At 37.2% G+C, this 27,937-nt stretch overlaps 1 pseudogene; it reads left to right on the top strand.

Moving 5' to 3' along the window:
- The first annotated feature begins 3,084 nt into the window (after positions 1-3,084).
- On the top strand, positions 3,085-25,536 carry LOC106985593 (ubiquitin-40S ribosomal protein S27a-like; annotated as a pseudogene).
- The last annotated feature ends 2,401 nt before the right edge of the window (positions 25,537-27,937 follow it).

Below are 27,937 nucleotides of genomic sequence, written 5' to 3'. Positions count from 1 at the left end.
GTTTGTTTGGGAAGACCTTTATCTCTCATTCTATTCTAAATGACAGACTTGCTGGATAAAGGATTCTCGGCTGCATATTTTTCTGTTCATCACATTGAAGATCTCCTGCCATTCCTTTCTGGCCTGCCAAGTTTCAGTAGAGAGATCTGTCACGAATCTTATAGGTCTCCCTTTATATGTTAGAGCACGTTTATTTCTAGCTGCTTTCAGAATTTTCTCCTTATCCTTGTATTTTGCCAGTTTCACTATGATATGTCGTGCAGAAGATCGATTCAAGTTACATCTGAAGGGAGTTCTCTGTGCCTCTTGGATTTCAATGCCTTTTTCCTTCCCCAGATCAGGGAAGTTCTCAGCTATCATTTCTTCAAGTACACATTCAGCACCTTTCTCTCTCTCTTCCTCCTCTGGAATACCAATTATGCATAGATTATTTCTCTTTAGTGCATCACTTAGTTCTCTAATTTTCCCCTCATACTCCTGGGTTTTTTTAATCTCTCTTTTTCTCAGCTTCTTCATTTTCCATAATTTTATCTTCTAGTTCACCTATTCTCTCCTCTGCCTCTTCAATCTGAGCCATAGTTGTCTCCATTTTATTTTGCAGCTCATTGATAGAATTTTTTAGCTCCTCCTGTCTGTTTCTTAGTCCCTTGATCTCTGTAACAAGAGATTCTCTGCTGTCCTTTATACTGTTTTCAAGCCCAGCGATTAATTTTATGACTATTATTCTAAATTCACTTTCTGTTGTATTGTTTAAATCATTTTTGATCAGTTCATTAGCTGTTGTTATTTCCTGGACGTTTTTCTGAGGAGAATTCTTCCATTTTGTCATTTTGGATAGTCCCTGGAGTGGTGCAGGACTGGGAGGCACTTTCCCTGTGCTGTCTTAAATAACTTGCGTTGGTGGGCAGGGCCGTTGTCAGACCTGATGTTTGCCCTCAGCCCACCTCTGGGGCCACCGTCAGACTGGTGTGTGCCTTCTCTTCCCCTCTCCTAAGGGTGGGATTCACTGTGGGGTGGCGTGGCCCATCTGGGCTACTTGCACAGTGCCAGACTTTTGGTGCTGGGGATCTGGCTTATTAGCTGGGGTGGATCGGCAAGGTGCACAGGGGCGGGAGGGGCAGGCTCAGCTCACTTTTTCTTCAGAGATCCGCTTCGGGATGGGCCCCTCTTCCGTAGGCCTATCGTCTGCACTTGGCTCCAGAGACTCCATTCTGCTGGTCTTCTGGCGGTTTTCTAGGTTATTTAGGCAGGTGTTCATGGAATCTAAGTGATCAGCAGGACGTGCGATGAGGCCAGCGTCCTCCTACGCCGCCATCCTCCCTACCAGGATCACCACAAATGTGTCTTTTAATGTGAACTCCCCACCAATTTTCCCTGGGCTATGCTGCCAACTGAATGCACAGCAAGGACCCCGAAGAGACAAAGCTCTGGACACCTCTCTCATTCACTGTATTCTAGATTTAAAGCTGATGGGCACTAATGATCCAGAGTCCCGCATCGGGGAGCAGATGAGTGACATCAAATTAGGCCTTGGGGTACCTGGGTGGCTCAGTCGGTTAACTTACACATGTAAGTTTCTATTCAGGTCACATTCTCACAGCTTCGTGGATATGAGCCCTCGTTGGGCTCTGTGCTGACAGTGTGGAGCCTGCTTGGGATTCTCTCTCTCCCTCTCTGCCCCTCCTCCATTCATGGTGTCTCTGTCTCTCCTGTCTACATGGCAGAGACTCAGGAAGATGGAGTAACTCCTCCATTTTCAATAACATAGATGGCCCTACAGAGCTATGCTATGTAAAATAAATCAACAGAGAAAGACAAACATTCTATGATTTTACTTATGTGAAGAATCTAAAAAAACAAAAGACATAAGCAGCACAACAGATACAGACAAATAGATACAGCAAACAAAATAGCGATTTCCATAAGAGATGGATGTAGGCAAAATACGTAAAAGTGATTAAGAGCTAGAAGTTCTAGTTTAGAAATAAATATGTCACAAGAGAGATGTTCAGCATAGAGAATTATAGTCAATAGTATTTTAATATCTTTTTATACTGACAGATTTAACTAGACTTACCAAGGAATGAATTGTAATGTATAAAAATATAGAATCACTATGATGTGTACCTGAAACAAGTAGGATATTGTAGGTAAATTTTACTTCAACATTAAAAAAATAAAGATACCTTACAGAACACTTTAGAGAATATCAAGCATTACAGGGGTAGTAGAAGAAGAAGTGAGAGAAAAAGAGATGGAAAACTTCTTTGAAGAAATAATGGCTGAAAACTTTTCTAATCTAAGGAAGGAAACTGACATTCAAGTACAGGAAACCCATAAATTTCCAAATAAATTGAACCCAAAGAGATATACACCATGACACATTATAATTAAAATGTCAAATGTTAAAGATAAGGAGAGAATTTTTAAATCAACAAGAGAAAAATAATTTGTTACATACAAAAGAAACCCTATAAGGCTATAACCAGATTTTTCATCAATAACGTTGCAGGCCAGAAGTTCATTACATATTCAAAGGGCTGATAGGAAAAATTTTCACCAAAGTTTACCCAAGAAAGTTACCATTCAGAATACAGGGAAAGATAAAAAGTTCTCAAGATAAGAAAAAGCTAAAGGAATTTATCACCAATAAATAAACCCTGTAAGAAATTCTAAAGGTACTTATTTAAGCTGAAAATTAGTGTCACTAATTAAAGTCAAAGAATTATTTGAAAGTAAAAATCTTGCTGGAAAAGGTAAATATATAATACATATTATATATTTAATATATAATATATAAATATATAATAAAGGTAATGAATTAATTATTTATAACTTTAGTACAAGGACAAACATAATAAAATTAATGACGTCTAATTAGATAAGGGATATAAGAAAGTTTAAAAATGTAAAATATGAAGGGGGGAGGAGTCCAGATGGCAGAACAGCATGGAAGCTTTTTGTGTGTCCTGCGTCCATAAAATACAACCACACCAACACTGAACCATCCTACACACCTAGAAAACTGACTGGAGGAAAATCACAACAATCTGCACAAACTGAACCACAGAATTCAGCAGGTACATGGCACGGAGAGCTGAACATGTGGAACGAGAAGCTGCAAAAGGTAGGGAACTGGTTTTGCTGGCAGAGAGATGATGGAGACTGGGCGGGGGGAGAAGACGGGAAAAGCACCCTTCCCCAAAAGCAGCTGGAGAGAAAGTGGAAAATTGGAAACAGTCACAGGGACTAAACTAAAAAGGGACAAAGGAGAAAGGAGAGGGTTTAAATTCCATTAAGACTGTAAACAAGGGGAGTGCAAAGTCTGCAACTCCACAGCTCGATACCTGGCGGTGCTCTGGTGGGAAGGGCAAAGGAACAGAGTGTTGTTTGGGAGGTTCTTGGGCCACACGGGGAAAAGCAGTTCCACTGCTGGATGGACACTTGGTAGAGACTGTTGAAGCCACCTGGTTCCAGCAGACCCCAGAAGGCAGCCACAATCAGTCCTGGGACAAGGTCGTTAAGGGTGAAGCCTGGTGCCAGATGTGTGTTGTGATTTTCCATAATTCCTGAGACACTGCTGCTACACTGTCTTGTGAACATTTTCTGGAATGGGCTGACACCTGGCCGCAGTCTTGGGGCACCAGCAACAACAGGGTCCAGTGGGCGTACCTGGGTGCCGCTGATATTTGGCCATTGCTCATTGGGTCATTGCTCAGTGAGACCCTCCCATAGAGGGGCAGAATGGGTCAAAGCCACAGTCCTTTGGAAGTAAGGGGCTGGGAAAAACAGCCACATCTGAGACAAAACTTGGGAGAGAGTTACTGCCTGGGGCCTGGTCATGGAGAGTGAAGAATTGGGGAGTGGACAAGAGCTGAAGTTGGAAGATGGGTGGGTGATTGCTGGTTCAGGAGAACAGACTGGGTAGCTGGGTGGCGCCATTTTCACCGCTCCCGCTCATGCTCATATGCACCTAGGACCACCACAACAATCCCAGTAGGTTAGCAGCACCATCTAGTGGAGAGCGGAGCTGTTAAAATGAGCCCCGCCCAACTGGGCAAACTTTGCTGTTCAAGAACACAAGTATCAACGTCAGCTTATTTATGGACTATAAAGAGCTACATAGACTGACTTCTAGGGGAAAATGAAACAATTTCAGTCCTACTTCAATCTCTTAGCAGGTTCATCTATTCAGTTTTCTTTCTTTTTTTTCTTTTTCATTTTTCTGTTTTACAATTATTTTCTTTTTCTTGAATACACAGAGAAAAACTCATTTTATTTTCAATTTTTATTTAAAATATCTTTCTTTAATTTTTATTACTATATTTTTAACTTTTGTGTAAATTTTTTCAAATTCGACTTTACTTACATCATTTTATTTTAGTCTACTTCAGTGTATTCACCTTTTCAAATTTTCGAACAATTTTCTTTTTATTCTTTCTTTTTCTTTTTTTACTATTTTTTGTTTCTTTTCTTTTTCTTGAATGCATAAAGGAAAAACTTCATTTTTACTTTCAATTTCTATTAAAATATTTTTATTTAATTTTTATTACTATATTTTTTGCTGTTATGTAATTTTTTTTCAAATTCTATTCTACTTTCATTATTTTATATTAGTATACTACAGTGTATTCACTTTTTCAAATTTTAAAATGATTTTCTTTTTTTCTTTTCTTTTTTTATCTTTTTATCTCTTTTGTTTCTTTTTTTTCTTAAATACAGAAAATGAAAAAAATTAATATTTATTTTTCATTTTTATTTTTTTATTTTTTTTAACGTTTTTTATTTATTTTTGAGACAGAGAGACACAGAGCATGAACAGGGGAAGGGAAGAGAGAGAGGGAGACACAGAATCAGAAACAGGCTCCAGGCTCTGAGCTATCAGCCCAGAGCCCAAAACAGGCCTTGAACTCACAGACCGCGAGATCATGACCTGAGCTGAAGTTGGATGTTCAACTTACTGAGCCACCCAGGCGCCCCTCATTTTTATTAAAAATATTTTTCTTTGTGGAGCCTGGGTGGCTCAGTTGGTTAAGTGTCTGACTTTGGCTCAGGTCATGATCTCATGGTTTGTGAGTTCAAGCCCCACGTTGGGCTCTATGCTGACAGCTCAGAGCCTGGAGCCTGCTTCAGATTCTGTGTCTCACTCTCTCTCTGCCCCTCTCCTGATCACGCTCTGTCTCTCTCTGTCTGAAAAATAAACAAAACACTAAAATTTTTTTTAAATAAATAAAAATAAAAATATTTTTCTTTAATTTTTTTCTACTATGTTATTTACTTTTGTGTTATATTTTCAAATTCTATTTTACCCCATCATCTCATTTTAGTCTACTCTAGTGTATTCGTTTTTTCAAATTCTCAAACAATTTCCTTTTCTATTTTCTTTTCTCCCTCCCTTTATTTTCTCTAAACTGTCAAACCACTTTCAACACCCAGACCAAAACACACCTAAGATCTAGCATCATCTATTCAATTTATGTATGTGTGTGTGTTTAATTTATAATTTTAATATTTTTTAATTTTAGTATTTTTTAATTTTAATTTTTCTACCTCATTAATTCTTTTTATCCCTTCAAAATTACAAAACGAAGAATTCACCACAAAAGGAAGAGCACGAAGTAACAACAGTCAGGGATTTAACCAACACAGACACAAGCAAGATGTCTGAACCTGAATTTAGAATCACGATAGTAAGAATACTAGCTGCAGTCAAAAATAGATTAGAATCCCTTTCTGTGGAGATAAAAGAAATAAAAAATAGCCAGAATGAAATTAAAAATGCTGTAACTGAGCTGCAATCATGGATGGATGCAGCGGTGACAAGGATGGACGAGGCAGAACAGAGAATCAGTGATAAAGAGTACAAACTTATAGAGAATAATGAAGCAGAAAAAAAGAGGGACATTAAGGCAAAAGAACACTATTTAACAATTAGAGAAATCAGTGACTCATTAAAAAGGAACAACGTCAGAATCATAGGGGTCACAGAAGAAGAAGAGAGAGAAATAGGGGTAAAAGTGTTATGTGAGCAAATCAAAGTGGAAAACTTTCCTACCTGGGGAAATACACACACATCCGAATCCAGGAAGCACAGAGGATGCCCATTAGATTCACCAAAATCGACCATCACCAAGGTATATCATAGTCAAATTCACAAAATACTCAGGCAAGGAGAGAATCATGAAAGCAGCAAGAGAAAGAAAGTCCCAAACCTACAAGGAAAGACAGATCAGGTTTTCAGTAGACCTATCCACAGAAACTTGGCAGACCAGAAAGAGTGGCAGGATATAATCAGTGTGCTGAATCACAAAACTATGCAGCCAATAATGCTTTATCCAGCAAGGTTGTCATTCAAAATAGAAGGAGAGATAAAAAGTTTCCCAGACAAACAAAAATTAAAGGAGTTTGTGACCACTAAATCAGTCCTTCCAGAAATTTTAAGGGGGACTCTGTGAGGGGAGAAAAGATGAAAATAGAATGAGAGAAAGAAACAAGGAAAGAAAGAAAGACCAAAAGCAACGAAGATTAGAAAGGACCAGAGAACACCACCAGAAACTCCAACTCTACAAGCATCATAATGGCAATAAATTCACATCTTTCAGTACTCGCTCTAAACATCAATGGACTCAATGTTTCAATCAAACAACATAGTTTGTATTGATACAATCAATACAATGGATGAGAAAACAACATCCATATATATGCTGTTTACAAGAGACCCACTTTAGACCTAAAGACACCTTCAGATTGAAAATAAGAGGATGGAGAAACATCTATCATGCTAATGGTCAACAAAAGAAAGCCAGAGTAGCCATACTTATATCAGACAATCTAGATTTTAAAATAAAGACTGTATCAAGAGATGCAGAAGGGCATTATATCATAATCAAGGAGTCTATAGACCAGAAAGACTGAACAATTGTAAACATTTATGTGCCAAATATGGAAGCACCTAAATATATAAATCAATTAATCACAAACATCAAGAAACCCATCAATAGTAATACCATAATAGTAGGAGACTTCAACACCCGACTCACAGCAATGGACAGATCATATAATCAAAAAATCAACAAGGAAACAATGACTTTGAATGACACACCAGACCATATGTACTTAACAGATATATTCAGAACATTTCATCCTAAAGCAGCAGAATATACATTCTTCTCCAATGCACATGGAACGTTCTCCAGAATAGACCATATACTGGGACACAAATCAGCCCTAGGTAAGTACAAAATGATGAAGATCATACCGTGCATATTTTCAGACCTAAACGCTATGAAACTTGAAATCAACCACAAGAAAAAATTTGGAAAGGTAACAAATACTTGGAGACTGAAGAACATCCTATGAAAGAATGAATGGGCTAAACAATAAGTTAAAGAGGAAATTAAAAACTATATGGAAGCCAATGAAAATGAACACACCACAACCCAAAACCTTTGGGACACAGCAAATGCGGTCATAAGAGGAAAGTATATAGCAATCCAGGACTTCCTGAAGAAGGAAAAAGATCTCAGATACACAACCTAACCTTACACCTTAAGGAGGTGTAAAAAGAACAGCAATGCCTTAAGGAGCTGGAAATGAACAGCAAATAAAACCCAAAACTAGCAGAAGACAGGAAATAATAAAGATTAGAGCAGAAATTAATGTTATCGAAACCAAAAACAAAACAAAACAAAACAAAAAAAACAGTATAACAGATCAATGAAGCCAGAAACTGCTTCTTTGAAAGAATTAAAAAATTGATAAACCATTAGCCAGCTTGATCAAGAAGAAAAAGAAAAGGAACCAAATAAATAAAATCAAGAATGAAAGAGGAGAGATCAAAACCAACACAACAGAAATAAAAACAATAATAAGAGAATATTATGAGCAGTTGTATGCCAATAAAATGGGTAATGTGGAAGAAATAGACAAATTTCTAGAAACATATACACTATCAAAACTGAAACAAGAAGATATAGAAAATTTGAACAGACCCATAACCAGTAAGGAAATCAAATTAGTAATCAAAAATCTGCTAACAAACAAGAGTCCAGGGCCAGATAGCTTTCCAGGGGAATTTTACAAAACATTTAAGGAAGAGTTCACACCTATTCTCTTGAAGCTGTTCCAAAACATAGAAATGGAAGGAAAACTTCCAAATTCTTTCTATGAAGCCAGCATTACCTTGATTCCAAAACCAGACAGAGACCCCACTAAAAAGAACTATAGATGAGTTTCCCTGATGAACATGGATGCAAAAATCTTCAACAAGACATTAGCCAACCGGATCCAACAATACGTTAAAAAAGTAATTCACCATGACCAAGAGGGATTTATACCTGGGATGTAGGGCTGGTTCAATACCTGCAAAACAATTAGCGTGATTCATTACATCAATGAAAGAAAGGACAAGGACCATATGATCCTCTCAATAGATGCAGAGAAAGCATTTGACAAAATACAGCATCCTTTCTTGATAAAAACCCTTAAGAAAGTACGGATAGAAGGAGCATACCTGCAGATCATAAAAACCATATATGAACGACCCAACACTAATATTATCCTCAATGGGGAAAAACTGACAGCTTTCCCCCTAAGGTCAGGAACAAGACAGGGATGTCCACTCTCGCCACTGTTATTCAACATAGTATTGGAAGTCTTAGCCGCTAAAATCAGACAACACAAAGAAATAAAAGGCATCCAAATCAGCCAGGAGGAGGTCAAACTCTCAGTCTTCACAGATGATATGATACTGTATATGGAAAACCCAAAAGATTCCACAAAAAATGGCTAGAACTGATTCATGAATTCAGCAAAGTTGCAGGATATAAAATCAACGCACAGAAATTGGTTGAATTCCTATACACCAACAATGAAGCGACAGAAAGAGAAAGCAAGGAATCGATCCCACTTACAGTTGCACAAAAAAACCATAAAATACCTAGGGATAAATCTAACCAAAGAGGTGAAAAATCTGTACACTTAAAACTATAGAAAGCTTATGAAAGAAGTTGAAGAAGACACACAAAAAAGGAAAAAGATTCCATGTTCCTGGATAGGAAGAACAAATATTGCTAAAATGTCAATACTACCCAAAGCAATCTACATATTCAATGCAATCCCTATCAAAATAACACCAGAATTCTTCACAGAGGTAGAACAAATAATTCTAAAATTTGTATGGAAGCAGAAAAGACCCCGAATAGCCAAAGCGATCTTGAAAAAGAAAACCAAAGCAGGAGGCATCACAATCCCAGACTTTAAGCTATACTTCAAAGCTAGAGTCGTCAAGACAGTATGGTACTGGCACAGGAACAGACACTCAGATCAATGGAACAGAATAGAGAACCCAGAAATGGACCCATAAACGTATGGCCAACTACTCTTGGAAAAAGCAGGAAAGAATATCCAATGGAATAAAGACAGTCTCTTCAGCAAATGTTGCTGGGAAAACTGGACAGCGACATACAGAAGAATGAACCTGGACCACTTTCTTACACCATACACACAAATAAACTCAGAATGGATGAAAGACCTCAAAGTAAGACAGGAAGCCATAAAAATCCTTGGGGAAAAAGCAGGCAAAAACCTCTTTGATCTTGGCTGCAGCAACTTCTTACTCAACACGTCTCCAGAGGCAAGGGTTAGGGAAAAGCCAAAAATGAACCACTGAGACCTCATCAAAATAAAAAGCTTATGCACAGAGAAGGAAACAATCAGCAAAACTAAAAGGCAACTGATAGAATGGGAGAAGATATTTGCAAATGACATATCAGATAAAGGGTTAGTATCCAAAATGTATAAAGAACTTATCAAACTCAACACCCAAAAAACCAATAATCCAGTGAAGAAATGGGCAAAAGACATGAATAGACACTTCTCCAAAGAAGACATCCAGATGGTCAACCAATTCATGAAAAAGTGCTCAACATCACTCATAATCAGGAAAGTACAAGTCAAAACCACCGTGAGATATCACCTCACACCTGTCAGAATGGCTAACATTAACAACTGAGGCAACAACAGATGTTGGCGAGTATGAGGAGAAAGAGGATCTGTTTTATATTGTTGGTGGGAATGCAAGCTGGTGTAGCCACTCTGGAAAACAGTATGGAGGTTCCTCAAAAAACTAAAAATAGAACTACCCTACGACCCAGCAATTGCACTACTAGGCATTTATCCACGGGATACATGTGTGGTGTTTCAAAGGGACACATGCACCCCCATGTTTATAGCAGCACTATCAACAATAGCCAATGTATGGAAAGAGCCCAAATGTCCATCGATGGATGAATGGATAAAGAAGATGTGAGATATATATATATATATATATATATATATATATATATATATGTATGTATATATAATGGAGTATTACTCAGCAATCAAAAAGAATGAAATCTTGACATTTGCAACTACATGGATGGATCTCGAGGGTATTATGCTAAGTGAAATTAGTCAGAGAAAGACAAAAATCATATGAATTCACTCATATGAGGACTTTCAGAGACAAAATAGATGAACATAAGGGAAGGGAAACAAAAATAATACAAAAACAGGGAGGGGGACAAAACAAAAGAGACTCATGGAGAACAAACTGAGGGTTACTGGCGGGGTTGTGGGAGGGGGGATGGGGTAAATGGGTAAGGGGCATTAAGGAATCTACTCCTGAAATAATTGTTTCACTATATGCTAGCTAATTTGGAGGTAAATTTTAAAAATAAAAAATTAAATTAAAAAAATGTAAAATATTATATCAAAAATGTAAAATGTATGGGGAAAGATAAAAATATAGATATTTGGAATGTGCTCAAATTTAAGCTGTGATCAATTTAATGTAAATCATTTAATACATAGAACAATATATATAAACCATGTGGTAATCACAAATCAAAAAATATACATAACAAATACACAAAAAATACACAAAAGTAAGAAATGAACCTAAGCATAACAGTAAAGAATGTCATCAAAGCACAGGGAAAGAGAAAGAAAATGGAAGGAACAGATGTACTAAAACCTTAGCCATAAAGCAATTCACCAAATGGCAATAAGTACATATCTATCAACAATTATTACATAATTTTAATTTTTTAATTTGAATATAGTTCACACACAATGTTATAATAGTTTCAACTATACAATATAGTGATTGAACATCTATACACATTATGCTAGGCTCACTACAACTGTAGTTACCATCTGTTGCCATACAAAGCTATTACAATATAATTGAGTATATTCCCTATGCTGTACCATTTATTCCCCTGACTTAGTCATTACATAATGAGAAACCCGTATTTCCCATTCTCCTTTCATTTTGCCCAACTACATACCCACTTTCCTCTGGTAACAGCTTGTTCTCTGTATTTGTAGGTCTGATTCTTTTAATTGTTCATTCATTTGTTTTGTACCCTAGGTTCCAAATATGAGTGAAATCATATAGTATTTGTCTTTTTCAGTCTGACTTATTTCACTTAGCATAATACTCTCTAAGTTCATCCACGTTGTTACAAATGGAAAGCTTTCATTCATCTTATGAATGCATAATATTCCATTGTAAATATAAATATATAAATGTAATGTCATAATATATATGATCTTCCTTATCCATTCATCTACTGATGAGCACTTAGATTCTTTCTTCTTAATTTAAATCCCAGTTAGTTAACATATAGTGTCATAATGACTTCAGGAATAGAATTTAATGATTCATCACTTACATATAACACTCAGAGCTCATCCCAACAAGTGCCCTCCTTAATGCCCATCACCCATCTAGTTCATCCCCCCCAACCCAACACCCTTCCAACAACCCTCAGTTTATTCTCTGTGTTTAAGAGTCTCTTATAGTTTGTCTCCCTCTCTTGTTTTTCTCTTATTTTTCTTCCCTTCCTATATGTTCATCTCTTTTGTTACTTAAATTTCACGTATGAGTGAAATCATATATTTGTCTTTCTCTGACTGACTTATTTTGCTTATAATAATATACTCTAGCTCCATCCACGTTGTTGCAAGTGACAAGATTTCATTCTTTTTTATTGCTGAGTAATATTCCATGGTTATATATATATATATATATATATATATATATATATACCACATCTTCTTTATCCATTCATTAGCCAATAGATATTTGGTCTCCTTCCATAATTTGGCTATTGTCAATAGTGCTGCTGTAAACATTGGGTGGTGTGTGCCCCTAGAAATCAGCATTTTTGTAACTTTTGGATAAATACATAGTGGCACTTAGATTCTTAGATCTTCCACATCTTGGCTATTTTATATAATGCTACAATAAACATAGGAGTGCATATAACTTTATGAACTGGTATTTTCATTTTTAAAGGGATCATTACCCAATAGTGGAATTACTAGATCATATGGTATTTTGTGGACTTATCTTTATTTTTTTATTTAAAATTTTTTTTTACATTTATTTATTTTTGAGAAACAGAGTGAGACAAAGTGTGAGTGGGGGAGGGGCAGAGAGCGAAGGAGACACAGAATCTGAAGCAGGCTCCAGGCTCTGAGCAAGCGGTCAGCACAGAGCCTGATGTGGGGTTCGAACCCACAAACTTTGAGATCATGACCTGAGCCAAAGTCAAATGCTCAACTGACTGAGCCACCCAGGCGCCCCTGTGGACTTATCTTTAAAGAGTGTATTGTAAGCCCTGGGAAAGTAAATGGGCTAACTGCTGAAATGTCAGCAATGTTCTGGTCTCAAGGCTCTTGAACACAATAGCACTATGATATCCAGAGCCCCATGATCCCCCAGGAGCCAGTTAGGGAACAGACTCACCGTAATTGCCTAACAGTCCTTGAAACTGCACATATTCCTTGCATCATTTCATGTAAACACCAGATGTGTGTTTAGTCTATGTCTGGAGGCTCTTTGTGTTTTCCTCCCAAGCTTTGACATTCTTTAATGTTTATATACCTGGCAAACATGAAATAAAGACTATGTGCAGTCTGCTGCTGCTGCTGCTGCTGCTGCTTCACTGGCAGAGGCAGCTCTGCACATCCTCTCAAAGTGTCTGACAACTTTTTCTTCAGTGCATGGATACAATATTTATTTTTAATTTTTAAAAGTGGGGGCGCCTGGGTGGCTCAGTCAGTTGAGCGTCTGACTTCAGCTCAGTTCATGATCTCGAAGTTTGTGAATTTGAGCCCCACATCAGGCTCAATGCTGCCAGTCTGTCACTGCACAGCCCACTTCAGATCCTCTGTTCCCCCTCTATATGCCTGTCTTCTGCTTATGCTCTCTCCCTCCCCCCCCAAAAGTGTATTTATTTATTTATTTTGTTTGTGAGAGAGAGAGAGATCTCATGTGAGCAGGGGAGGGGCAGAGAGAGGGAGAGAGACAATACCAAGCAGGTTCCGAGTTGTCAGCACAGAGCCCAACACAGGGCTGGAACTCATGGACCGTGAGATCATGACCTGAGCTGAAATTGAGTCGGATACTTACCTAACTGAACCACCCAGATGTCCGTCTATTTTTTATTTTTTTGAGGAACCTCCATACTGTTTTCACAGTTGGCTATACCAATTTACATTGCACTAACAGTACTGAGAGTTTTTATTTTTTTATCCACATCATCACCAACACTTGTTATTCTTTGTCGTTTTTATTTTAGCCATTTCCACAGGTGTAAGATGACATCTCATTGAGATTTTGATTTCCACTTTTGTAATGATTAAGAATGTTGAGCATTAGGGCGCCTGGGTGGCTCAGCCAGTTGAGCATCTGACTCTTGATTTCGACTCAGGTCATGAACCTAGGGTCACGGGATAAAGCCCTGCATCAGGCTCCAAGCTTAGATTAAGATTCACTTTCTTTCCACCACCACCCTCACCTCTCTCTAAAATAAGAGAACTGCTCACACCCTCTCTCTAAAATAAAAAATACAAAAATTAGAAAAAAAGAATGCTGAACATCTTTTCATGGGGTGCTGACCATCTTTATATCTTCTTTGGAAAAATTATTATTCAGGTCCTTTGCCTATTTTAATCTGATTATTTGTGGGGTTCTCTTTGGCATTTAGTTCTATAAGGTCTTCAGATATTTTGGATATTAAACTCTTATGGGATATATCATTTGCGAATATCTCCTCCCATTTAGTAGTTGGCATTTTTGTTTTGTTGATGGCAGCCTTTGCTGTTTAAAAACGTTTGGTTTTTATGTAGTCTCAATAGTTTATTTTTGCTTTTATTTCCTATGCCTTAGAGGATACATTTAGAAAAATGTTGCTATTGTCAACATCAAGGAAATTATTTCCTATGTTCTAGGATTTTTAGTGTTTCAGGTCTCATATTTAGGTCTCTAATCCAGTTTCAAATTATTTCTGTGTATCTTAGTAGAAAGGCATTCAGTTTTATTCTTTTGCATGCAGCAGTCCAGTTTTTTAAGCACCACTTATTGAAGACTGTCTTTTCCCCATTGTATATTCTTGTCTCATTTCTAATAGACCATATAAATGTGGGTTTATTTCTGTGCTCTCTATTCTCTTCCATTGATCGATGTGTCTAATTCTGTGCCTGTATAATACTGTTTTGATTAGTACAGTTTGGTAGAGTACCTTGAAATCTGAGATTGCAATACCTCCCGCTTTGTTCTTCTTTCTTGAGATAACATTGGGACTTTCATGTATTTTTGTACTTCCATACAAATTTTAGTATTTTTTGTGATAATTCTGTCAAGAATGCTTTTTGTATTTTGATTTGGATTGCACTGAGTCTGTAGATTAATATCATAGTATGAACATTTTAACAATATTAATTTTATTGAATCAATGAGCATGGAATATGTGCTATTTCTTTCATGAACATTTAATATTTTTGAAGTACATGTTTTTCACTTCCTTACTTAAGTTCATTTCTAGGTATTTAACTTTTTAGTGCAATAGTAAATGGATTTTAATTTTTTTCCTTTCTGCTACTTTGTTATTAGTGTAGGGAAATGCTTCTGATTTCTTTTCATTTTATATCATACAGCTTTACTGATTTCATTAATTCCTTTAGTTTGTGTGTGTGTGTGTGTGTGTGTGTGTGTGTGTGTGTGTGTGTCTGGAGCCTTTAGGGTTTTTTTTTTTTTATGTATAGTATCATGTCCTTTGCCAAAAGTGATCATTTAACTTTTCTTTACCAATATAGATGCCCCATTTTTTGTGTCTGATTTCTGTGGCTAGGACATCCAATACTATGTTGAATAAAAGTTGCAAGTGGGGATATCTTTGTCTTATTCCTGATCGTAGAACAAAAAGCTTTCATTTTTTTCACAATTGAATATGATGTTAGCTATGGGATTTTAATATATGGTCTTTATTATGTTGAGGTATGTTTTCTTTAAACCCACGTTGTTGAGATTTTTTTATCATGAAAACATGTTGAATTTTGTAAAAAGATTTTTCTGCATCTATTGAGATTTTTCACCTGACTTCTATTTTTTCATTTTGTTTATGTAGTTTATTGCGTTGACTTTTGAATGGGGAACCATTCTTGCATCCCTGGAATAAATCCCACTTGACTGTGGTGAATGATCCTTTTAATTATTGTTAAATGTGGTTTGGTATTATTTTATTGAAAAGTTTTGCATTTATGTTCATTAGAAATATTGGCTATGTGTATGTGTGTGTGTGTGTGTGTGTGTGCGCATGTGTGGGTTTCTTTGTCTGGTTTTAGTATCAGGATAATGCTGTCTTCTAGAATATATTTGGAAACTTTCATTTATCTTCTATTTTTTGGAATAGTTTGAGAATAGGTATTAACTATTATTTAAATGTTTCGTAGAACTCACCTGAACCCATCTGGTTCTCGAATTTTGTTTTTTGGTAGATTTTTATTATTATTACTGAATCAATTTTGCTGTTAGAATTGGGTCTGCTCATATTTTCTATTTCTTTCTGATTCAATTTTTAAGATTGGATGTTTCTAGGTATTTATTTTTTTCTCAGTTGTCCAAATGGTTGGCATATAACTTTTGTGGTATTCTTTTAAAGTTCTTTGTATTTCTGTGATGCCAGTTGTTACTTTTCCTCTGACTATTTGTATATTTAGTTATTTACTTTTTAATTTACATCCAATTTAGTTAGCATATAGTGCAACAATGATAGATTCCAGTGATTCATCCCCTATGTATAACACCTAGTGTTCATCCAAACAAGTGTCTTCCTAATGCCCTTTATCCATTTAGCCCATGCCCCCTCCCACAATCCCCCTAGCAACCCTTTTTGTTCTCTATATTTGGGTCTCTTATGCATTGTCACCCTCCCTGTTTTTATATTATTTTTGCTTCACTTCCCTTATGTTCATCTGTTTTGTATCTTAAAATACTCATATGAGTGAAGTCATATATTTGTCTTTCTATGACTAATTTCACTTAGCACAATACCCTCTAGGTCCATCCACGTAGTTACAAATGGCAAGAATTCATTATTTTTGATTGCCAAGTAATACTCCATTGTACATATACACCACTTCTTCTTTATCCATTCATCTATCAATGGACATTTGGGCTCTCTCCATATTTTGGTTATTGTCTATACTGCTGCTATAAACATTGGGGTGCATGTGTCCCTTGGAAACAGCACACCTGTATCACTTGGATAAATACCTAGTAATGGAATTTCTGGGCCATAGGGTAGTTCTATTTTTAACTTTTTCAGGAACCTCCATGCTGCATTCCAGAGTGGCTGCACAAGTTTGCATTCCCACCAGCAGTGCAAGAGGGTTCCCATTTCTCCATATCCTCTCCAGCATCTATAGTCTCCTGATTTGTTCATTTTAGCCACTCTGACCACTCTGAGATTGTATCTCAGTGTGGTTTTGATTTGTATTTTCCTGATTTCTCTGCATCTTTGCCAACATCTGTCAGTGCCTGAGTTGTTAATTTTAGCCATTCTGACAGGTGTGAAGTGATATCTCATTCTGGTTTTGATTTGTATTTCCCTGATGATGAGTCATGTTGAGCATTTTTTTCATGTGTCCGTTAGCCATCTGGATGTCTTCCTGGAAATGTGTCTATTTTCTCTTTTGTCCATTTCTTCATGGATTATTTGTTTTTTTGTTTTTTGTTTTTGGTGTTGACTTTGATAAATTCTTTATAGATCTTGGACACTAACCCTTTATATGTCATTTGCAAATATCTTCTCCCATTCTTTTGGTTGTCTTTTATTTAGTTTTGCTGATTGTTTACTTCGCTGTACAGAAGCTTTTTATTTTGATGAGGTCCCAATAGTTCATTTTTGCTTTTGTTTCCCTTGCCTCTGGCAATGTGTTCAGTAAGAGGTTACTGTGGCCAAGGTCAAAGAGGTTTTTGCCTGCTTTCTCTTCTAGGATTTTGATGGCTTCCTGTCTTATGTTTATGCCTTTCATCCATTTTGAGTTTATTTTTGTTTATGGTGTAAGAAAGCAGTCCAGGTTCATTTTTCTGCATGGCGCTGTCCAGTTATCCCAGCACCATTTGCTGAAGAGACTGTCTTATTCCATTGGATATTCTTCCCTGCTTTGTCAAAGATTAGTTGGCCATACGTTTGTGGGTCCATTTCTGGGTTCTCCACTTTGTGCCATTGATATGAGTGTCTATTTTTGGGCCAGTAGCATGCTGTATGGATGATTACAGCTTTGTATTCCATCTTGGAAACCAGGATTGTGAAGCCTCCTGCTTTGGTTTTCTTTTTCAGGATTGCTTTGGCTATTCGGGGTATTTTCTGGTCCCATACAAATTACAGGATTGTTCTATCTCTGTGAATAATGCTGGTGTTATTTTTATGGGGATTGTATTGAATATGTAGATTGCTTTGGGTAGTATTGACATTTTAACAATATTTGTTCTTCCTATCCAGGAGCATGGACTATTTTTTTCCATTTTTTCTGTTTATATGTTTCTGTGTGTCTTCTTCAATTTCTTTCATAAGCTTTCTATAGTTTTCAGTGTATAGATTTTCCACCTCTTTGGTTAGATTTATCCCTAGGTATTTTATGGTTTTTTTGTGCAACTGTAAATGGTATCAATTCTTTGATTTCTCTTTCTGTTGCTTCATTGTTGGTGTATAGGAATGAAACCGATTTCTGTGCGTTGATTTTATATCCTGCAACTTTGCTGAATTCGTGAATCAATTCTAGCAGTTTTTTGGTGGGATCTCTTGGGTTTTCCATATACAGTATCATGTCATCTGCAAAGGGTGAAAGTTCGACCTCCTCCTGGCCGATTTGGATGCCTTTTATTATTTTGTGTTGCCTGATTGCAGGTTAAGACTTCCAATACTATGTTGAATAACAGTGGTGAGAGTGGACATCCCTATCGTTTTCTTGACCATAAAGAGGAAAGCACTCAGTTTTTCTCTGTTGAGGATGATATTAGCGATGGATCTTTCATATATGTCTTTTATTATTTGGAGGTATGGTTCTTCTATTCCTACTTTCTTGAGGGATTTTATCAAGAAAGGGTGCAGTTTGTTAAATGCTTTATCTGCATCTATTGAGAGGATCATGTGGTTCTTGCCCTTTCTTTTATCGATGTGAGGTATCACATATATTGTTTTGCAGATAATGAACCAGCCCGGCATCCCAGGTTTAAATCCCACTTCATCATGGTGAATAATTCTTTTAATGTATTGTTGGATCTGGTAGGCTAGTATCTTTTTGAGAATTGTTGCATCCATGTTCATCATGGAAATTGGTCTGTAGTTCTCCTGTTAATGGGGTCTTTGTATGGTTTTGGAATCAAGGTAATGTTGGCTTCATAGAATGAGTTTGAAAGTTTTCCTTACATTTCTATTTTTTGGAACAGATTCAAATGAATAGATGTTAACCTTTCATTAATGTTTGGTAGAATTTCCCTGAACAGCCATCCGGTCCTGGACTCTTTTTTGTGGGAGATTTTTTTATTACTAATTTGATTTCTTTACTAGTTATGGGTTTGTCCAAATTTTCTATTTCTTCTTGTTTCAGTTTTGGTAGTTTATATGTTTCTAGTAATTTGTCCATTTCTTCCAGATTGCCTATTTTATTGGCATATAATATCCCATAATATTCTCTTATTATTGTTTGCATTTCTGCTGTGTTGGTTGTGACTTTCCTGTTTCATTCGTGATTTTATTTATTTGGGTACTTTCCTTTTCTTTTTGATCAAGCTGGCTAGGGGGTTATCAATTTTGTTAATTCTTTCAAAGAACCAGCTCCTGGTTTCATTGATATGTTCTACTGTGTGTTTTTTGTTGTTATTTTTTTCTGTTTTTTGTTTGTTTCAATAGCATTGATTTCTGCTCTAATCTTTATTGTTTCCAGTCTTCTGCTGGTTTTAGGTTTTATTTGCTGTTCTGTTTCCAGCTCTTTAAGGTGCAAGGTTAGGTTGTGTCTGAGACCTTTATTCCTTCTTTAGGAAGGCCTGGATTGCTATATACTGCCTTCTTATGACCATCTTTGCTGTATTCCAGAGGTTTGGGGTTGTGGTGTTATCATTTTAATTGTCTTCCATGTACTTTTTAATTTACTTTTTAACTTCTTGGTTAGCCCATTTATTATTTAGTAAGATATTATTTAGTCTCCAAGAATTTTTAGCTTTCCAAATTTTTTCTTGTGGTTGATTTCGAGTTTCATAACAATGTGGTCTGAAAATATGCATGGTATGGTTTCAATCTTTTTGTTCCTGTTGAGGGCTGATTTGTGTCCCAGTATGTGATCTATTTTGGAGAATGTTCCATGTTCACTGGAGAAGAATGTATATTCTACTGCTTTAGGATTAAATGTTGTGAATACAGCTGTTAAGTCCATCTGGTCCAGTGTGTCATTCAAAGCCATTGTTTCCTTGTTGATTTTCTGTTTAGATGATCTGTCCATTGCTGTAAGTGGGGAGTTGAAGTCCCCTACTTTATGGTATTATTATCAATGACTTTCTTTATGTTTGTGATTGATTTATATATTTGTGTTCCTCCACATTTGGAGCATAAATGTTTACAATTTTTAGATCTTCTTGGTGGATAGACCTCTTAATTATGATATAATGCCTTTTTCATCTCTTGCTACAGTCTTTATTTTAAAATTTAGATTGTATGATATAAGTATGGCTACTCCAGCTTTCTTATGTTGACATTAGCATGAGAGATGGTTCTCCATCCTCTTCAATCTGAAGGCGTCTTTTGGTCTAAAATGGGTCTTTTGTAAATAGCATATTAATGGATCTTGTTTTCTTATCCATTCTGTTACCCTATATCTTTTGATTGGAGCATTGAGTCCATTGACATTTAGAGTGAGTACTGAAAATTATTAATTTATTGCCATTATGTTGTCTGTAGAGTTGGAGTTTCTGGTGGTGTTATCTGGTCATTTCTAGTCTTTGTTACTTTTGTCTTTTTTTTTTCTTCTTTTCTCCCCTCAGAGAGTCCCCCTTAAAATTTCTTGCAGGCTGGTTTAGTGGTCATGAACTGTTTTACTTTTGTTTGTCTGGGAAACTTTTTATCTCTACTCCTATTTTGAATGATAGCTTTATTGGATAAAGGATTCTTGGCTGCATATTTTTCTGATTCAGCACATTGAATATATCCTGACACTCCTTTCTTGCCTGCCAAGTTTCTGTGTATAGGTCTGCTGTGAACCTGATCTCTCTTCCCTCGTAGGTTAAGGACTTTTTCTCCCCTTGCTGCTTTCATGATTCTTTCCTTGCCTGAGTATTTTGTGAATTTTAGTATGATATGCCTTATTGATAGTTTTTGTTAAATCTACTGGGAGTTCTCTGTGCTTCCTGGATTTTGATGTCTGTGTCTTTCCCCAGGTTAGGAAAGTTTTCCACTAAGATTTGCTCACATATATCTTCTACCCCTTTTTCTTTCTTTTCATTTTTTGGACCCTTATGATTTTGATGTTATTCCTTTTTAATGAGTCACTTAATTCTCTAAATCTTATATTGTTCACTTTCGCCTAAGTCTCTTTCTTTTTTTCTGCCTCATTATTCTCCATAAGTTTGTCCTCTATATCGCTGATTCACTGCTCTCCTTCATCCATACTTGCCACCATGGCATCTGTTCAAGATTGCAGCTCAGATGCAGCATTTCAAATTTCATCCTGACTACCTTTACTTCTTTTATCTCTGCAAAAAGGGATTCTATGTTATTTTCAACTCCAGCTACTATTCTTATTATCATGATTCTAAATTATGTTTCAGACATCTTGCTTGTATTTGTGTTGATTAAGTTCCTGGCTGTCATTCCTTCCTGTTCTTTCTTTTGGGTTTACTTCCTTCACTTCATCATTTTGAAGGAAGAAAATGAAATAGTAAATTAAAGAAATAAAAATTTAAATATTAAAAAAAACACAAATCAAAGATGCTAGATACTAGGTGTGTTTTGGTCTGTTTGATGAAAGAAGCTTGATAGAATAGAGAAAAAAAAAGGAAAGGAAAAAGGAAAGGAAAAAAGAAAAAACATTTGAAAATTAAAAAAAACTGAATACAATAAAATAGAATAAAATGAAATGAAAGTAAATTAGAATTTAAAAAATTTACAAAAAAGTGAAAAACATAATAGAAAAAAATTAAAGAACAATTATTTTTATAAAGATGGAAAATAAAAATTTTTTTTTATTTTTCTGTATTCAAGAATAAGAAAAGAAAAGAGAAAAAGAATTGATGAACCAACAAACAGAATGAAATACGATTGAAATTACATCCAATTTCCCCTAGAAATCAAACTATGTAGCACTTTATAGTCTGTAAACTAAGCAGGCAGAGAGATTTGTGGTGTTCCTCAAGAGCATGGATCGCCCAGTTGGGCAGCTCTTTTCTCCACTAGATGGTGCTGCTTACCTTACTGGGGTGGATTGTTGTGGTGCATGTAGGCATGTATGCACTTGCATTGGAGGAGTGCAAATGGCATCACCCAGCCACCCAGTCTAGTATCAGGACTCTGTGCTTTCCCCCACCTGTAATCAAGCACCCCTCCTTTGTCTCCAGCTTCCATCCACTTCCCCCCTTTACACTGTCTGTGACGAAGCCATCAGACCACCTGCCTCCTGAGTTTTATCTCAGATAATTCTGTGTTTCCCTACCCCTCACTTCTGAGGGACTGCAGCTTTGACCCACTCAGAGCCTCTGGGGGAAGGTCTCACCTAGCAATGGCCAGTTGCTGGCCTGCCCCCACAAACACTCATGTGACTGTGCTGCTGCCAATGTCCAAAGACTGTAGCCAGGTGCCAGCCTGCCCCAGAAAAAGTTCCCACAATCCTGTAGCAGCTGCATTTCAGGGATTATGGTAAATCACAACACACATCTGGCTCCAGGCTTCAACCTTAACATCCTTGTTCAAACACCAGTGAATGTGCTTGTTCTCCATCATCCAATGGGAACTTTGGCTGTGGGAAGGCCACACAGCCTCTACCAAGTGTCCTCCCAGCTAGAGAACTGCTTCTCCCTGTGTGGCCCAAGGACACCCAAGGACCTTGTTCTCTGATCCTGGGGATTCACCCTTCCTGCCAGAGAACCACCAGGTAGATTCACCCTTCCTACCAGAGAACCACCGGGTATCAAGCTGTGGAGTTTCAGACTCTGCACTCCCCCTGTTTATAGAGTCTTAGTGGAATTTAAACCCTCTCCTTTCTCCTTTCTACCTTTTTTATTCAGTCCCTTGTGTCTGTGTCCACTGTTCCTCTTCCTCTCCAGCTGCTTTCCGGGAGGGTAGGGGGCTGCATTTCCTGTACTCTCCCCCATCTCTGTCATCTCTCCATAGGCAAAAACAGTTCCCTGCCCTCCTCAGCTTCTCTGTCCCCAAGTTCACCTCTCCATGCCACATACCTGCCAAGTTCTGTGGTTCTGTGGTTCAACCTGTGAAGATTGATGTGTTAATCCTCAAATCAGTTTTCTAGGTGTGCAAGATAGTTAGGTGTTGATCTGGCTACATTTCAGTGATGAGAGATGCACAAAAACTTCCATGCTGTTCCACAGTCTTGCCCCCTTCTCCTTTGATTTTTTTTTAATATGAGTCATTTTCTTTATTTTTCCTTTATTATTTCTTTTTTTTTATTTGATGAGTCTGGCTAAGTGTTTATCAATTTTGTTACCCTTTTTAAAGGATCAGCTGTTGATTTCATTGATTTTTTTTTTTTGGTCTCTCATTTCTCTGTGCTCTGATCTTTATTATTTCATTCCTCCTACTCATCTTGGGCTTTGCTTATTCTTCTTTTTTCTAGTTCCTTTATATGTACCTTAGATCTTTACTTGAGCTTTTTGCATCTTTCTTGAAGTAGGCCTTTATTATTATATATTTCCCTATTAAAATTGTTTTTGTTCCTTCCAAAATATTTTGGGCCATTGCATTTTCATTTTCATTTGTCACCATATATTTTTTTAAATTTATTTATTTAAATTCAATTTAGTTAACATACAGTGCAGTATTGGTTTCAGGAGTAGAACCGAGTGATTCATTACTTACATATAACACCCAATGCTCATCCCAACAAGTGCCCTCCTTGATACCCATCACCCATTTACCCTATCTCCCCACCCACCTCATCTCCAGCAATCCTCAGTTTTTCCTCTGTACTTTAGAGTCTTCTATGGGGGCACCTTGGTAGCTGAGTCTATTAAGCATCTGACTTCCATTCAGGTCATGATCTTGTGGTTTGTGGGTTTGAGCCCTGAATCAGGCTCTGGGCTAACAGCTTGGAGGAGCCTGCAACCTGATTCAGGTTCTGTGTCTCCCTCTCTCTCTGCTCCTCCCCCACTCGTGCTCGCTTGCTTTCTCTCGCTCTCTCTCTCACTCCCTCTCTCTCTCAAAAATAAATAAAAATATTAAAAAAGAGTCTCTTAAATTGTCATGTATTTTTTTCATTTATTCATTTACCCTTTTGTTGTTTAGTAGTATGTTGTTTAGCTTCCACATGTTTGTGTTGCTTTCATTTTTTCCCCTGTGATTGCTTTCTAATTTTATACTGCTGTGGCCAGAAATGATGCATGCTATGATTTCAAACTTCTTAAATTCATTTAGGCTTGTGATTTTCTCTGGAGAATGTTCTATGTGCACTTGAAAAGAATATGTATTCTGTTATTTTTAAACGGGATGTTCTGTATATGTTTGTTATGTTCATCTGGTCTAATGTGTCATTCAAAAAGACTACTTCCTTATGTTTTCATTTTCTGCCTTAATGATATATGCATTGATGTAGGTGGGCTGTTAAAATATCTTACTATTAATGTATTTTTTTCTCTATATGTCCTTTATTATTTGCTTTATGTACTTGAGTGCTCTAATGTTAGGTGCATAGATAATCACAGTTGTTATATCATCTTCTTGAATTGATCTCTTTATTATTAAGTAGTGCAGTTCTTTGTCTCTTGTTACAGTCTTCGGTTTAAAGTTTATTTTGCCTGATATATTGCTATCCTTCCCTTTTTTATCACTTCCATTTACATAATAAATGAGTTTTTTTCATACCTTTACTTGCAGTCTGTATTTGTTTTTAGATATGAAAAACAGTATAGGCAGTATAAATATGAGTCCTGTATTTTTTAATCCATTCTTCTACCCTATGGATTTTGACTGGAGCATTTAGATAATTTACATTTAATTATTTATGGGTAAGTATTGCTTGACATTTTGTTTATATTTTCTGATTGTTTTGTAGATTTTCTCTATTCTTTTTCTCTTGCTCTCTTTCTTTGTAATTGATCAGTTTTTGTTGTGTTATGTTGGCTTTCTTTCTCCTTGTTTTTTTTTTGTATCTATTTTAGGTTTTGGGTCTACAGTTACCATGAGGTTTGTATATAACATTCTAAGTATATAGCAGTCTATTTTAGTTTGATGGTCATATAAGTTCAAACACATTATTAAAAAATATTTTTTAAACTCTTTCTTCCATGTTCTATGTGTATGCTGTCATATGTTACATATTTTCATTCATAAATGTTTTTATGTTTTATTATGGACTTTTCTTTTCCACTTAAAAATGTTTACATATGCTTTGGCCACTCTCCAGGTAGCAGCCTACTCAGTGCCCTCTCCTGTGTCCCTGGGCCTGATCCTTCTCTTCTTTTCCCTCAACCTCAGGTGGAACCGCTGGCAAGTTGCAGATTTCCATGAAAACTTTTATGGGGAAGATTATCACTCTTGAGATTGAACCCTCAGATACAATAGAAAATGTAAAGGCCAAGATCCAAGATAAAGAAGGACTTCCTCTTGATCATCAGAGACTGATCTTCACTGGCAAGCAACTGGAAGATGGATGTACTTTGACTACAACATTCAAAAGTAGTCCACTCTTCATCTTATGTTGAGATTTCGTGGTGTTACTAAGAAAAGGAAGAGGAGTCTTTCACCACTCCCAAGAAGAAAAAACATAAAGAAAGTTAAGCTGGTTGTCCTGAAGTACTATAAGGTGGATGAAAATGGCAAAATCAGTAGCCTTCATCAGGAGTGCCATTCAGATGAATGTACTGGAGTTCTTAACATCAGACACTTTGACAGACATTATTGTGGCAAATGTTGTCTGATCTATTGCTTTAACAAACCAGAAGACAAGTAATTGTATATGGATTAATAAAAGATATGAACTAAAAAAAGTCTCTTTAATATTTTTTATAAAGCCAGTTTAATGGTGATAAATTCCTTACCTTTAGTCTGAGAAAATTTTTATCTCTCCTTTAATTCTGAATGATAACCTTTCCAAGTAAACTATTCTTTGTTATATATATTTTTTTCTTTCAGCATTTTTAATGTATCATGCCACTCCCTTTTAGCCTGCAAAGTTTCTGGTAAAAAATCAGTTGATAGTTTTTATTAGGCTTCCCTCATACATGACATTTTGCTTCTCTCCTGCTGCTTTTTGGATTCTCTATTTACCTTTAACCCTTGGCATTTTAATTATTATGTGTCAGGGTGTAAACTTACTTGTGTTCATCTTGTTTGGAATTCTGTGATTCTTGAACGTGGATGTCTATTTCCTTCCTTAGGTTAGGGAGTTTTGCATTATGATTTCTTCAAGTAAGTTTTTTTTTTTGCCTCTTTCTCTCTTCTGAGACCCCTGTAATGTGAATATTTGCTTGCTTGATATTGTCCAAGAGACCTTTAACCTATCCCCACTTTTTTTGTATTCTTTTCTCTTTTTGGTGTTGAGCTTGGTACTTTTCATTGTCCTATCTTTCATATTGTTGGTATGTTTTGCATCTGATAATCTACTGCTGATTCCTTCTAGTGTATTTTTCATTTCAGTTATTGTATTCTTCAACTCTAATTAATTGTGTTTTTTTTTTTATATTTTATATCTCTTGGTTTAAGGTCTCAGTGAATACTTCAACTCTTCTCTCCATCCTGATGAGTGTCTTTGTGATCATTACTTTAAATTCCTTATCAGGGATATTGCTTACCTTTATCTAGTCCTTTTTCTGAGGTTTTGTATTTTTCTTTCTTTTTGAACATATTCCTGCCTCCACACTTGCTTGACTTTCTGTGTTTGCTTCTATAGATTAGGCAGAAATGCTCTTTCTTCTAAATAAATGGTCTTATTTACAGTTGACCCCTATGTAGACTGTGTGTGTTGGTGACTTTTACTGTCTTACCGGAACTGTGGCTGGTGTGGGCTGGAAGTTGTACAGCAATCTAGGTTAGGCTGTCCCAGTGTAATGGCTAGAGCTGAAGTGGGCCTGGGCCAGTGTGGTCCTAAGTCTCTACTCTCAGAAGGTGCCTTGGCAGGATTCCTGAACCTTAGTGGGTGCAAGCTGAGGAGTCCCGGTGCTCTCCACATAGTAGGTGCTCTGGAATGAAAAGATAAAACTACAGGGTATGCAAGCCAGTATGTTCAGAGGCTCTACATGCTGAGGGGATCTTCACAAAATACCTGAAGCTGAAGTGGGTGTAATCCAGGGTTTTTCTGGGCTCTGCATAGAGAGTGCCCTGGCAGGGCAGCAGAAGATCAGGCACGTTGTGGGCCAGGATGGCCTGAGTTTCTTTACACAGAGGGTACTCTGGGAGACAACTGAAGCTGAAGTAGGTGCAATCTAGGGGGATCCCGGGGCTGTCCACACAGTAAGCACCCAGGCAGAGTCGCAAAAGCTGAAGTGGCTACAAGTCAGATAGTCCTGGGGTTCTATACACAGAGGGCACCCTAGCAGGAGAGCTGAAGCTGAAGTGGTTGCAATTCAGGGATCCCAGGACTATCCATGCAGCAGACACCCTGGTAGGTCAGCTAACATTTATATACGTGCAGGTCAGGGGTTTTCTGGAGTTCTATGTGCTGAGGGCACCCTGGAAAGACCGCTGAAACTGATGCAAGTTCAAGTCAGGTGTCCATGGTGCTCTGCAGAGGGGGTGCCCTAGTGGATCAGGACCTGGGGAATTGTGTAAGCTGGGTGGTCCTGGTCTTTTCCATGCAGAGAGTGCTCTGGCAGGATAGCTGAAGCTGAAATGGTTGCAAGCTAGGGAGGTTATGAGGCTTTACACACAGAGAGCTCCTTGGCAAGATAGTTGAAGTTATAGAGGGTGTAAACCAGTGTGATCCAGGACTCACGGCAGAGGATGGCCTGGAGGGGCAGTTGGAACAAAAGCAAGATTATGCTAAGTGTTCTTGGGTCAATCTACACAGGGGGGATCCTTAGCACGATAGTCAAAACTTCACTGGGCAAGAGTCAGTGTGGTCCCTGGGCTATATGCAAAGTGTCCCCTGTCAGGACATCTCAAGCTAAAGTGGAAGCAAGCTAGGGTGTCCCAGGACACTCCACACTAAGGGTGCCCTGGCAGAATACCTGAAACTGAAGTGGGTGCGAGATGGGATTTCCCAGGGCACATAGTACAGGAGATGCCTTGGCTGCATGATTAGAGCTTAAGCCTGCACAGGCAAGGGTGTTTTAAGGCATTATGTGCAGGGGTAACTTGGAAGGGTGGCTGGAACTGAGGTAGGCATGGGCTGGAGGTTCCTGTGGGGCTTTGCACAGGGAACACCCTCGTGGTGCAGCTAGATC

Source organism: Acinonyx jubatus, chromosome X (assembly GCF_027475565.1).
Source record: "Acinonyx jubatus isolate Ajub_Pintada_27869175 chromosome X, VMU_Ajub_asm_v1.0, whole genome shotgun sequence".
In the NCBI taxonomy this organism is placed as follows: Eukaryota; Metazoa; Chordata; class Mammalia; order Carnivora; family Felidae; genus Acinonyx; species Acinonyx jubatus.
Note: the sequence above shows the minus strand (reverse complement) of the source record. Positions and strands in the feature narration are given on the sequence as shown.